This window comes from Drosophila hydei, unplaced genomic scaffold, assembly GCF_003285905.1.
Source record: "Drosophila hydei strain 15085-1641.00,03,60 unplaced genomic scaffold, DhydRS2 tig00000060-arrow-pilon, whole genome shotgun sequence".
Classification (NCBI taxonomy): Eukaryota; Metazoa; Arthropoda; class Insecta; order Diptera; family Drosophilidae; genus Drosophila; species Drosophila hydei.
In genome coordinates, this window is record NW_022045656.1 from 3,082,721 (window position 1) to 3,096,709 (window position 13,989).

Genomic DNA, 13,989 nt, shown 5'->3' on the forward strand with positions numbered 1-13,989 from the left:
AGCTCACAGCCAGACGAGACGAGAAGCGTCGACGGCAACGGCGACGGCGACAACACAAAAGAAAAACTTGTAAAACGAATTCAGCAGGGGCTGAACAAATTCTAAATACCCTAAACTCAAGTTAAGTTTTATTTTGGCCCAAAACGTGCCGCAGCAGTTGGGCACATATGCAACTAGATGTCGCCTATTTGGACTTACAATTTACGTTCACACTGAGTTTTTTTTGGAATCATTCTAATTGCAACTCAATTTAGGCAAAATACTACTGCATGGTTCCCTAATTTCTGCTTGAAAAGGTTTCCGAGGTCAGCACAACTCCTGCTCTATGATTCAATTCTTTGTTCGAGCTTTCATGTCAAGTACCTTGCCAGTGTCTTTCGGAGTCTTTGAGTGTCTTACGATAAGTTTGAGTTGCAGGTGCTCACTATGGCTCACAATTTACAGGGTATAGAAAACCGCATGCTCAACATAAAAACTACAACCGCACAACTACAATGAAAGTTTGGGCTGGTTGTATAGCTCGACATGCACTTGTGCGCATTTGTATTGGACAGCAGAAGCAGCAGGAGCTAAGCACTAAGAGAGACGCAGACACAGCAAGGAGGCAAGGAAGGCGAAGGAGATGAAGGACATGAAGGAGCTGTCGCATTGTCTATGCGTCGAGTTGTTAAGCACAGCGTTGCATTTCGTACTTGCAGCAACAACAACAGCAGCAGCAGCCGCAGCAGCAGCAGCAGCAAGACAATAACCCACACCCAAGTGCATGTGTCTGGTCTGAAATGTTTGTTGTGTTGTCTTTTGTTGCAAGAGCGAAAAGAAAAGCGAGCGACAGCTGTTGCAATTTCTTCTTGCTTTCGCCAAACAAATTTTCAATGGGAACTGAACAAAATATGAAGTAAATTATTGACTTTCGGTTAAGTCGAAAGCATGTGGCTTGAGGCGCATTTGCCTCACTCGCAGAAGCTAATTGACTTGTTGTTGCCTGCAACAGGACGTTAATAAACAGTTCAAGCCGCAAGGCAACAAATGTTAATTACCCCGAACTTTTGAGCTTGTTAAGTTAATTCGAAAATTCAAAAGACTTGAAGAGGGGAGCTCTAACGCGACACCCGCGTCGCCAGCAAAATCTTTTTAGCTACGAAAGAGCTATCGGAGTGATTGAAAGCATTAAATGTGTGAATCGAAAGATAATCTACTAAATTAAAGTAGTATTTCATAAAGACGTAAGATGTTTTCCAATGTAAACTCAAAGCTAAATAAAACTGAAGCAAACTTGAGCAGAGTCAACATTGCAATTAAGTCTTCTATTCAGAGACTTTGACAGAAGTAAATAAATTTCAAAGGTAGTCTAAGGCGGGTGAAGAGTAAGGTAAATCAAGAACATTTCTTAGAAAATACTAAACATAAAAATTTGTGTATACAGAGAGAAAGACTTATAAAATGCTAGAAAATGAAATTTATACTAGATATATGAAACTTTCAGCAGGGGCCAGCACTCAACTTGGTTCTCTCAATGAAAAGCCTGGAGAAATATCCATTGAAAACTTTAAGTAGTTTCAAGTTTGGCGCGCTTCAAGTTTTGCAACAGCAAAAACAAATTATGCGGCAGCTGATATAAATCATTAAGAGGTAAATATTTAGGGCTGGGGCTTTTGGGTGGGGCAGTGATAGCCCAGTGCTTGCAACAGACACACATGCGACCACATGCGGCGCTTGGGTCACTTAAAAATTATGACAAGCAGCCAGCGAGCCAAAAACTGCAAAAGAGACAGCCACAGAGAGATAAAGAGAGTGGGCAAGAAAGGCAGAGAGAGAGGAGAGAGGGAGAGGGAGATACTTGACTGGCATTGTCGTTGGTTATGCATGCAACACACAAAAACCTTGCAACCGGCAGCTGGCAGGCAGCCCAGTGGCAAACGAGGCTGTGCGGGGGCGGGGTCGGCGGAGCGAGCAGCTAGGTCAGGCAACTAAACGAGTTTTTGCCACGGCCTACGCCAATTGGCAAAGGCAAACAAAACGTAGCGCCAGCCACCTTGGCACCGCTTGCCCAGCAGCCAAGTGGGGGAGTTATTTTTGGGGCCGAAGGGCGTGGCAGCTAAGCAGCAACGAACAGAAAAAAACCAGAGCTGTTGTTGGCAAGTCAAACGGAACTTTTGGCTCGTTAAAGCCTATATTGGCACAGCAGGGGAAGGCAGTTGAAATAAGAGAAAAAGCTGTTACAAAATCAGCTTTAGCTTCAACTTCAGCTTTGGCTTCCATATGCAACAAACAAACAAATAAAAAAAATCAAATATATGTATCTGCCACATATGACGCTGCTTGAGTGAGAAAGCTGCGGGGAACAATATGGGCGTAGCAGCATCTACCTGTAAAACCCACCACGCCCGCTACCACCAAAATATTTTCGCAATATTAATTCTGGTGCATAAATTATGCCCAAAATACAACAAAAAAACTGAAAACTTTTCTTCAACAGGCTCCAGAAATTCCAGAAGCGCAGAAAAGTAGGCTACGCGCGAGCAGAAGACAAGCAAAAGTGCCAAGTCAGGCCAAAGTGTGTAAATAAAGTCAAGAAAATGCAATAAATAAAAAATTAATAATAAAAAAAACTTTTAAGTGCATAAATAAATAAATAGCTATGCATAGAATACTCTACAAATGATTTAAAAAAAAAATTCAACTTAAGTTAAATTTTGACTGGGCGAGCTGAGCTATATCTCAACATATGAATATATATTATATTAATATATAAACATATATAAAACAGATATTTGCGAAAACCAATATACTCTATGTAGCATTAAAAACAGAGTATTTTATGTTAGTTCTTTCACTTGTTGTTTTTGATAAGCCGTCAAATAAAAAAATTGCATAACATTTTAATGCATATCAAATGATTTAATTTGACGCTAAAGAGGACCGTAGCAGGGTGTGTGTTTAAGGCAGAGGCGTGGTCAAAGCTGAGAAATGAAAATGACGATGGCCGCGGGTAATTACTTTGATGAAAAATGGCAGTTACAGTGATTAAGCGAAGAGGGTGAGCGAGAGAGAGGGGGAGAGAGACTGAGTAAGAGAGGGGTAGAGGAAGTCGGCTACAATATAGTAGATTACACATACGCCATGTGGTGCCTAGCAGGAAATTAAGCTGGTCAAAACGGAAGCAGCCGGCCAAGGCAATGTGTATATACCAGTGTATGTGTGTGTGTGAGGGTGTGCGAGTATGTATATGTGTGTGTGTGTGTGTGGCGGCCTAATGATGTCAGCCATGTTTGCAGCGAACACGCAGTTGCCGCATTAGTTGTAATTGCGCCCCGAAAATGTAAAAAAAATAACTCAACTTTAAAGCAGCTAAAAGGAAAAGAAGTGGCAGCCAAAACGTGCCCCAAGGCATGCCACAGAAACGTTGCAAGGCGTCCGCTGTGTATTTTTTAACTAAAATATCGACAAAATATGCCAAGCACATAAAGTCGAAGGACCTTGCCGACAGACAGGCATGAAATATCTAGCAGCAAGCAGCTTGCCAGCCACAAAAAAGCGCAAGATAGAAGTTGCAACAGCACCAACAGCACTGACAATAAATTGCAACAAAAATGAGCAATGAGTAATTCATATTGTAAGTTGCAAGCAGATTCAACCCTGGACATGCCCCAACTCCTGGCTCGAGCTGGAGCAATTCAACGCAAAATCAATCTTCAGCAGCAGCCGTGGCATGGGCCAGGCGCCACAGCGCCTGCCACAATTTGGATGAACGTGGCAACGCGCTTTGTTGCTGCTGTTGCTGCCACTGTTGGGAATACGAAACGTGGCAACGCTCAGTTTGAGCCATTGTGGCAACTACTACGTGAGCTGCGACGCCTCGCGTAATATGCTTGTAAACGCAATAAATTTTGTTAGCTTCACTCTGCAAAACTTTCAACATTCGGACATAAAGTCAGACAGAAACAGACACTTCAACTGCAAGAGCATGAGAGAGAGAAAGAGAGGGAGATTGAGACAGACGGAACACATCAGCAGCGACCATAAAACGCGTTTTTGATTTGCTAAATTTATGTGGCCACATTAAATCCAAAAGACAGCGCACAGCAGACGAACAACGGCAACAAGGGCGTGGATCGTTGGGTGTGGGGTGTGGGTTGTGGCATTTGATTGGGTTGTGGGCAATGGGCGGGGCAGCAACAGGCGTAACTGTGCAGCGGCAACAGGCGACAGGTGTTGCGCATCTGACATGCCCCACACAACATTCGCTCAAGAACAATAATTATCTAAGCAATTGATAACTGAGAAGCCAAAGAAACTTAGCTCTAACTAAGAGAATGTGATTTAAACAGCTCACTATATTAGCCCCTTTTCGTAGTTATAAGTATATTTAAGCCACTTTTCCAGAAACTTGAAACTCATTGCAAACTCTGCTTTGATCAATGTAAAATCTTTTTGAGACAAAGGCCGTCTCATCTATTTGTATTACTCCCCAATTACTTTCTAGACTCGTCCATTAATCATTTCAGAGCGCTCATTAAAAATAAGTATATATTTCGATAATTCTAAACTCATCAGACAGTCCGCATAAAATGATTTAATTTTCGACATATATCTGGAATAAATATTTTAAAATCTACTTTCATCCACTGAACTCCATTTGAAGTCTAATCAAACTTAAAAGTGAGCTGGCAAATAGAGTTAAGAGAATTCCCAAATTGATATAAAATATGAGCACAATATATTCTGCAAAACTCTTAGCTAAATGAACATAAACTCTAAACTAAAAGCGGGCTGTAAACAAGCTTATCATGAGGATAAAAAATGAAATAAAAGCAACGTGCATAATAAATATAGATATGCGCGGCATATTAAAGCGTCGCCCACGCTGACAAGCTCTGACAAGCTGTTGCTGCCAGTCGCGTGTGGCATTTGAACCGAGTTGCCTATTTGCAACGTGGGGGGTAGTTGGTAGTGTGGAGTGGGGTGTGGGGATGCGGGTGGGTTAGGTGTCAACGTTGGGTTTATCGTCATCATAGCTCATGGCTCGTGTCTGCCGTCTGCTCATGTTGTTTTGTTTGCTCTCTGTTCAGGTTTTATTTTTCTCTTCTTCTTTCTCGTTTTTTTTTTGTTTTATTTGTTTACAGCCAGTTTTTATGTATCGCGAATTGCGTATTCGCATATGCGAAAGCGTACGCCAAACATGTGGGCACTGCCTGCATACGAGCATGAGATAGAATATGTATCTATGTATCTACGTATCTACAGCAGCGAGTATGCGAGTATCTCTCACTCAGTACACTGACGTAATGCCCATGAAAATAGCCGCACATACCATAATGCGCTGGCTAAACAGCTTTTGCGAAATTATTCTTCTTTTTGGCCACATTTTCAACACAGTTTCCACCAAATGAATCGCCGAATTTCAAGTGGGCCCCAGAACTATGCTACAAGTATTACAACTATTACAAATATTACAACATGACTGAACATAAAACGTTTAGCTATGCTAAACTGAGTGCCCGAGTCGTAAATATAACAGCTCTGTTTCCCTTGCTCTTCAAAACGTGTTTAGTTTAACAAGCATTCTCAGGCGCGAGGCCATGAAGGCGAACGATGAGAATAAATGGCACAACAAATTAGCTAAATGGCCTAAGTAAAACGTTTAAGAATCTCTGACATAGCAGAATTAAAAACTAAGCTAAACTAAAATTAGTTGCACGAGATAAAGCTATGCTAAAAATGTTAGTCGAAGATGTCATGAAGAAACGTAAGAGAACGTTGAAGAGTAAACAGAATTGACTCTCAAATAGTTGGGTAAATAAAATGAAGAATAAAGAAAACTCAATCAGAATGATGAATGCAAACCTGCCAAAGGATCTCAGAGATAAAATCGAAGGTGAAATAACCAAAACTAAAACCAAAATATGAACTTACAGATCGATAAGTGCCAAGCTGATGAAATGTTTAAGGATGCGGCCCAAAAAGAACTGCAACAAAAGCAAAATGAAGAGATTAAGTGTATAGCAGTTAGACTTAAGCCTAAGTCTGAAATCAATGAGAAATATTAACAGCCGAATACAGAATAAAAAAATATTGATATATATGTATCAATAATACATATATAAACTGACCTTAAGTCAGCTCAATAATTGAGTATTACAGATAATATATATTTGGTGTACTTTTCATGCTTTCAATGCATTTCAGCTTCAGCTCCAGTGAGAGCATTATAAATCATTTGAAATCCATCGAACAGAGAAAAGGCAGTGAGTGGCATTACGCTGTATGCACATATATCATGGGCTAATCTCAGCGTATATATATATATATATATCCCAAACTATTCAAACAATTGAAGTTCTTACAATTCCCCAGTTTCTGTTGTCAATTAAATTGCGCACAAATTGCATTTATCTAAACTGAAGTGGAGAAAACTATGGCAACGCATGTTATTTATGGATGAAGAGACTTTTCTCTCTCTCTCTTTCTGTCGCTCTCTTTTAGCAAAATCATGGCGAAATTTGTGATGATATTTCAATATTTTACTAGCCCCTAGTTTTGGCTAACAATAAATTGCAGCAGTTGCGATGCGGCCAAAAGAAAACAAGGACAATAAATAAATACTGTGTAGCTAAATGGAAACGCAGCTACAGATACAATAGTAGCAGTCACAGTTACAGCCACAGCCACAGATACAGATACAGCATCAAATGGAAATACAGTTACAGCATGAATGGCACAATAAATAAATCGGAGCAACGTTTTAAAACAAATCCAAACAACATACCCAAGCGCAAACGAACAAAAAACAAAAACCCGCGCATAAAAAGCGAAATAAAATTTGCATTTTTTATAGTTGTTTTTATATATATAAATATATATATAAAGCGCACATTTGTATATATACTTTAAGCGTCATATCAGCTACAACAACAAACTATTGTATATTTATATAGAGAGAAATGCGCAAAGTCAAAGTCGCAGCGAAATGTTATCGAAATGTTATTGAACACGAAGCAGCAAACAGATAGAGACGCAGATGGAGCGTTGGCGAGATGCAGAAGAGACGAGGCGGCGAGAAGGGTGGTGCCCCGCTTCTTGCCTCTTACTCTTGACGAAGCTACTTTTTACTTATGTGCATATATTTGCCGACATATAAACATATGCCCCAGCCAAAAGCCATGTATATCAACAATTGAATGTATGTATGCAGCTACAGCTGTCTGATTCTTGATTATGCACTTTGAAAATCGGAGTATATCAGTTAGGTAAATGTATTTGCAGCAGCTTGCCCGAAGTTTGAGTAACTATATATTCGATCTTAGCTATATTTACTCACCATTTGCCAGAGAAAATATAGCAAGTACTTGACTGACAGCTAAAGGGCTAATACTCAGATGCATTTTATAAGTTTAATTTCTTTAATATTGAGACTTGCAATTTAGACTACCAATTGCTGACTGATTAACAATTACGCTTACAAGTAAATTTCTATAACATTAAAATTAATTTCAGATTATATTCGCTTTTATTTAGCCAACAACCCAATGCTCAATCCACTGAAGTTGCAGAATCTGAAGAACTGATTAACTGATAAAAGATCGGCGCACAAACTAAGTGAAATTAAAGATGCTGTGAAGTTGCACTGAGAATGTTTGGCAACTTAAATTAAAACTATAGAAAATGAAATAAATTAAAGAATCTATTTTGCTTAGATTCTTTTTCTTCAATTAATAAAACCAACTCAAACTCCTTTTAATTATTGGATATCTATGAAATCATTAGATTGACTCGACTAACAATTCAAATTGGTGAACAAATTTATAATTTTCATCAATGAAATTATATTTAAAAACGTTAGTAAGAGTATTTAAGCATTCACGCTTGTCAGATCTGTTACTTTATTATTTTTTGTTCCTCTTTACTTTTGTTTGTCTTGGGCTACAACATCGTTTGCGCTTTGCCACTTTGCTAAGGCGCGTTAACATTTATTCTGACTGTTTGCCTGGCTTTTTATACGCTTTTAATCAGATACAAAGTGAATTTTGTTCAGCTCTTTTCTACTTTTTTCTGCATAAGAAAATACACAGAGACGTCTACAAATACAAATACAAATACACATACAAATACGAATACAAATGTATGTTTTTTCAATGCCAGCTGCTGTTGTCAACGCTGCGTATGAGCAACGCATTATGACTCATACGATCTCTTTTTATCTACTGCTCTTACTGTGGTCTCTCTCTCTCTCTCCATCTACTGACCCACCCCACTTGCTGCTGGGCTCAATCACAAATCATTTTTTATGGCTCTGCTCTTTCAGTTGGCTTTTAAATTTTTCGTGCCCATTTGATTAAACCAACTTCACTTTAGAATCTCCTCCCTTAAGTGAAGCATCCCCTTATCTCCCCGTCTCTCTGTGCCTCTCGCCTTTTCTCCCTCTACCGTTTATCTCTTTTTCTTTTATCTGCAGCTTGTCTTCGCCTCGCATTTCCATTTCCTTATCGTCGTATCAATAAATTAATTCGAAAACTTTGCCGCTTCCATGCCGATTGAGTTACCTACTCCCTTCTACCCCCACTAAGCCCCTGCGTTCTACTTCGGCTCTTCTTTTTCTTTTTTAATTTTTCGTGCAAATTTCTTTCATTTTCTCGCTTTTTATTCTTTTTTTGTGCTCGTCATTCGAGTCGTATCTTGTATCTATAAGTTTGCCGCCTGCTATCGAGTAATTTGTGCCTCTTCTTCCACTTTTTTTTTACAAGCGACAAGTACACCATCCCGTTGGCCACGCCTCTGGCCTAGCTATTTTTCGGCTATTGAATTGCTTTCGTGCTCATGCATTTTCTATGAAATTGTCAGAATGTCTGGCACCGCGTGCCACGCCCACCCTGCACCGCCCCCTCTTAATGGCAGCCAAAATAGTCAGGCTTACAAAATGTTTGGCGCTGCAATTAGTGGACAACATTTGTTAACCAACACTGGCGCAGGCAATGCAGGTATCTAGCAGCTAACTGCGACGCTTATCTTTATTGCAACGGGGTTGGGGTTGGGGGTTGGTGGTTGGGTTCGGATTACCCGGCACAAAATGTGGGTGCCACACACACATTCAAGAAGAGGAACGTTGGAAAACATGTTGCATAAAATTGTAGCAAAAAGTTTGCTTTTTTCTTTTCTCTCTGCCCATCTCTCTCTCTCTCCTGCTTTCTTTTCTTTTGCCCATTTGAAGTAGAATTTTAATCCATGGTTTTTTAAATGCGGGCGATAAACTTTTACTACAATTGTCGAAAACCTAACTGTACATGGGTGTTTAGCTCTGTGTCTGTGTCTTGTGTGTGCGACCTGGCAGACAGCTCGGCCGAGTTAGCTCGCTCGTTCGCTCGCTCGACTGGCTCGTTCAGGTGCTACAGTTTAATTATGTGACGTCGCTTAATGTTTTAATTAAATGTTTTATTAGCACGCTTCTGGGGCACGCCCCGTTAAACGAGGGACAGTGGAGGCAGAGAAGAGTGTGGTGCATGTGTGTGTGTTGCTAAAGTGCCCCCTTTTTAGCTGCCCCTGTTAAACGGCAAACAAGCAACGAATTTTAGGTTGATTCGAAAGCGCATTTGATAGTCTAATTGGTTTTCGGGAATTGGAATTTATGTAAATATATATAGAGATTGTATATCCAGACTTAACTATGTAGCACTTGTATGTGAATTTTCGAATATAATATAGTGTTAATTTCTGGCAAACTTGGTATAGCTTAGAACAAATTTCAAGATATTTGAGAAATTCCTCAAAAGAAAATATAATATATATTGAAGTATAATTTTAAACCATACTATATATGATAAGAATGAATATGAGAACTTAAAAAACAACATAATAATGTATTTCATAGATATGTGGAATATATTATATTAAAAATAGGAAAATTTTAAGATTTTTCTCGACAGAATTTGGATTTGATTTCTTTGGATACCATAAAGATGTTATATTTCTAAAAAAAAGTGGATTATAGGCGTCGTATACAAAGAACATAAAATTTCTTATTTACTGTTTTCGTTTTTTCAATTTTGAATTTATAGAAAAAGCAATTTAAGATTCTTCAAGGTTTGTACAATGTAAACTTTGATAAATTAAGGAGATATATAAAAGTTGAAATTGCAGTTATAATTATTTGCCAAACAAACTCGTTTCACTTTAGATCTTATATTATATTATATTATTATATTATTGGCTATCGTGTTAATATAATTTCAATAATTTCAAAGAAACCCAGTTCTTGTGGCATTAATTTTTGCTTATAAATTGTCCAAATTTATAGACCCCGTTTCGGCTTGGGGTGTAAAAAACAACTAAGCTTAACTCTCTCGCTTACCTATTTAAAGCTGTGCTTGTCCGTTCCATAGCTGCCTATATATATATGGAGTAAGGAAAAGAGAGTATATGAAGAGTGTGTAGAGAGTATATGAATATACACTCTTGTCTGGCTTTGTTTTCTGGCCTCATTCAAGCGTGTTGCAAGTCTTTTATCTAGCATCATTTTGCATTCTTTTTCATCGTGCTTAAAGGCAGCGTCAGTGTTGCAAATATATCAGCGAGGGTGTGCGTATGCTTCTCTCTATGTGTGTGCGTGTGTTAAGATGGCTGCTGCTTGGCTTGGACCATGTTTTGTGTTTGTTGCGGCCAACAAATCAACATCCGGTTAGCTGGTACAACGCACAGCAGCCAGGCACAAACATTGCACATATGAAATTTATAGGCCCGCTCTTGCTCGCTCGCTCTAGCCCACACACTCTCGCTGTCGCTGTCTCCCCCTCTGCCTCTCGCTTTCTCTCACTCTCTTTCTCTCTCTCTCCCTTGCTCTGGCTCTCGCTGTCTGGACAAGTTGACAGGCCGGCGGCGGCCGCATTTGATAACTGTAGCTGCTAACTGCTAGCTGTATATGTTTATGTGTTTGTGAGTTGTCTGGCCGGCCTGCTGCTGTTTTGCTGTCTCTCTTCACATTTGCATGTATGCGTGTGTCTGTGTCTGGCGATAGTCAAGTTTATTTTTTATTTTTAATTTTATTTTGCATGAATAACGCGTTAGCTTTTTGAGAGTTATTTTACTGGATTGCTGCGAATGTTCACTTGGGCACTTTAAAGCACTGTTTTGTCTTTGTTGCTGAACACTGTCTACCTAACTGTATGATTGTATGAAGTGTCTGTGTGACTGTGTCTGATGACAAATAAAACACAATCTGTAAGACCTGGGCAGCTTTGGACGACCGGCACAGACGAGACGCGCAATACGAATGAATGGAGTTGACGGGCAAACGACTTGGCATAGCATACAGCAGCCTCTGTCGCTGTCGCTGCCAACAAAGGCAGCAGCGGCGGCAGAGGCAGCGGCACAGCCAACGACGACACACGACTGCCAAAACACGATGGCGCTACGACGCCACACGACTGCCGAGTCGAGGCGAGAGCACGTTTGGCGCTCTCTCACGCGCGCTCTCGCTCACGCGTGTAGGTCGTCTAGAGGCCGTTTGGGGCTGACATCTGTTTGCCTTGTTTCGAGCTCTCTTGCAAAAATAATTCTCTCACGCTTGCGAAAATGACTTGGCTCTAGCCGTTTAACTGCAAATCAAAGTCGAGGTCGTTGTACGAATGAAAGAATGTCGGCATGTGCTTGTTGTTGTAACGCTTACATGCGCTGCCGACGTCGCTGTTGCTGTTGGCGTCGCAGTCGCTGCCACGGTCGTTGCTGCCACTGCCGCTGCTGCTGCTGCTTTGATGTTTAATGCTAGCTGCGATCCGCCATTGTTGTTGTAACTGTGCCTGTCGCATGCACTTCTCCGCTGCATTATGCTGCTTTTGTCTGTCTGTGCTCTCTTCGCCTCTCTGTCTCGCTCTCTCTCTGTCTCTCTCTTTTAGTATGTGTGTGTGTAAGTGCTCGGCATGCCTTAACTTGGCTTTCTTTTGAATAATGTTGCTTCATGCTTTCGTAGTCTTGTTCTTCATCTGCCAGTTCGTCCGTCTATGCGTCTGTCTGTGCATTTGTCTGCTAGGCAAAAATGCTGTTACTTTTTATGTGCACTCTCCCACTCTGCCCACTGCCGTCCCTCTCTACGTTTCTCTTCGCTTCCCTTCGGCCCAGGCACTCCTTTTGGAATTTTGTTAGATTCGGTCTTTTTTTGCTTACTTATTTTTACTTCTTTTTTAATACATTTTCGGCTAACGGTTTGCGGGCTGCTTCTCTCTTTTTTTGTGCCGCTTTCGCGCGTTTGTAATAAAAACTCGTTATAAGTAGAAATTCTTTAGTTCATTTTTTGCTCTCATGTTTCTATTTCATTTTCTCCTTTTTGTCCATCGTTATTTTTTGTTCACCTGCGACCCTGCCCAGCCTCCGCTTTGCTCTTGGCACACTCATCTATTTCCACTTTTTAAGCACTCTTTGCGGCCACTTTTCTTTATTATGGACTCCCCCTTTCATAACCTCCCCCCACCCCTGGATCTTCCATGACAAATGTGAGAACCGCTTTTGGCTAAAAATAAGCTTTGCTCTGTCGGCGGCTGCTTAGAAGTTTGCTCGACTGGTTAACGCCCCCAACACACACACACACACACACACACATTGACGATTACCTTACAGGTAAGCGCTTCCCTCTACCACCTGCCTCCTCGCTCAAACTCAATTATTAGGCCAGTTGGCAAGCTAATTTGCTTATCAGCAAATGCAATTGCGCGAAAGGCGACCGTAGGTCGGGGGCTGCAGGGTCAATGGGGGCCTTGGCGGGGGTAGACAACAAAATGCGCGCCAAATAAAATTGTCATTTTGCAGGCAGCCGCTGATAAGAAACCCTCTCAACTACGCCCCCTCCCCAACCTTCTCTCCACACTCTCGCCCACTCTCTTTCTCATGCTCTTCTTTCTATCTCTTAAATTGCCTATTTGCGTTGATAAGAAGAGTGTGGCAAAAAAACTTCAAATTAGTTTCGACTTGCCAAAAAGTGCAAATCATCGTAGTCGAAGGGGTGACGGGGCGAGGCTACGAGAGGCTGGAATGTTCATCAAAATCTGAGGCATTCGTTCAAGACAAACTATTTAACACCATTTATTATTAGCCCCAAACAATGGGCGAAGAACGTTACTAAATGATCAGGCAGAGTGAATATTACTAAAATAGTTGACTGCATAGCAGAAAAATGTGAAATATTAACATATATTAGAAAAAAACTAATAGTAACTTGGAGGGGGACAGTAAACAATGTTCTTTACTTATAAGAAGCATCATATATTAATGAATTCTATAGGAACTCTAATTTTAGTATTACTTTTAGCCATTAAAGAAAATATATTTGAAAACTGAATATTTGAAATTCAATATCAAAATTTGTGTCATGAAGAATTAAGTGTTTTTATTAAAGGCAAAGAACTGAGTTATCGAGTTGATATGTCGAGCAAGTGTAAGCAATATCATTCTTTCCATAAGCAGTTTGAGTTTATTCAAATCAAATTATATATTCTCAAATATACTACAGATACAGTAGGTTAGGACTAGAATCTTGTTTGTTGGAGAAACATATAAAAATATCTTTAATTTATTTTAATAATTTAAGCACACTTAAACTTTTTGTTCCGTCTACTTCTCAAAAAGAAATTATTATTGAATATTACTTTCAAGCCAAAAAGCCCTATTCTCTTTCAGAGCTCGCATCTTTCGTTCATAAATTTCCTCATTGTTCCTACATATATGAACTTCCGCAAAGTCCCCTGAAATGAACCATGTTCCAATTGCCCGTCCACAACTTTCAATCAGCAGATTCGTGGCGCCCATTCACCGTCTCATATCTCGATGCCATACCGTACCATATGCATATATACATATATCATATTCAATGCAAATATCATATTCATTGCACTCACCTGTCGGCGGCCCTTCCATATAAAGTGTATTGCATTTAGGAATTTCCAGCGATTGCATTTTTTTCCGTCTCTTTCGAATTTGTTGTTTTTCTTTTTCCGTTTTTGTTTTTGGTTT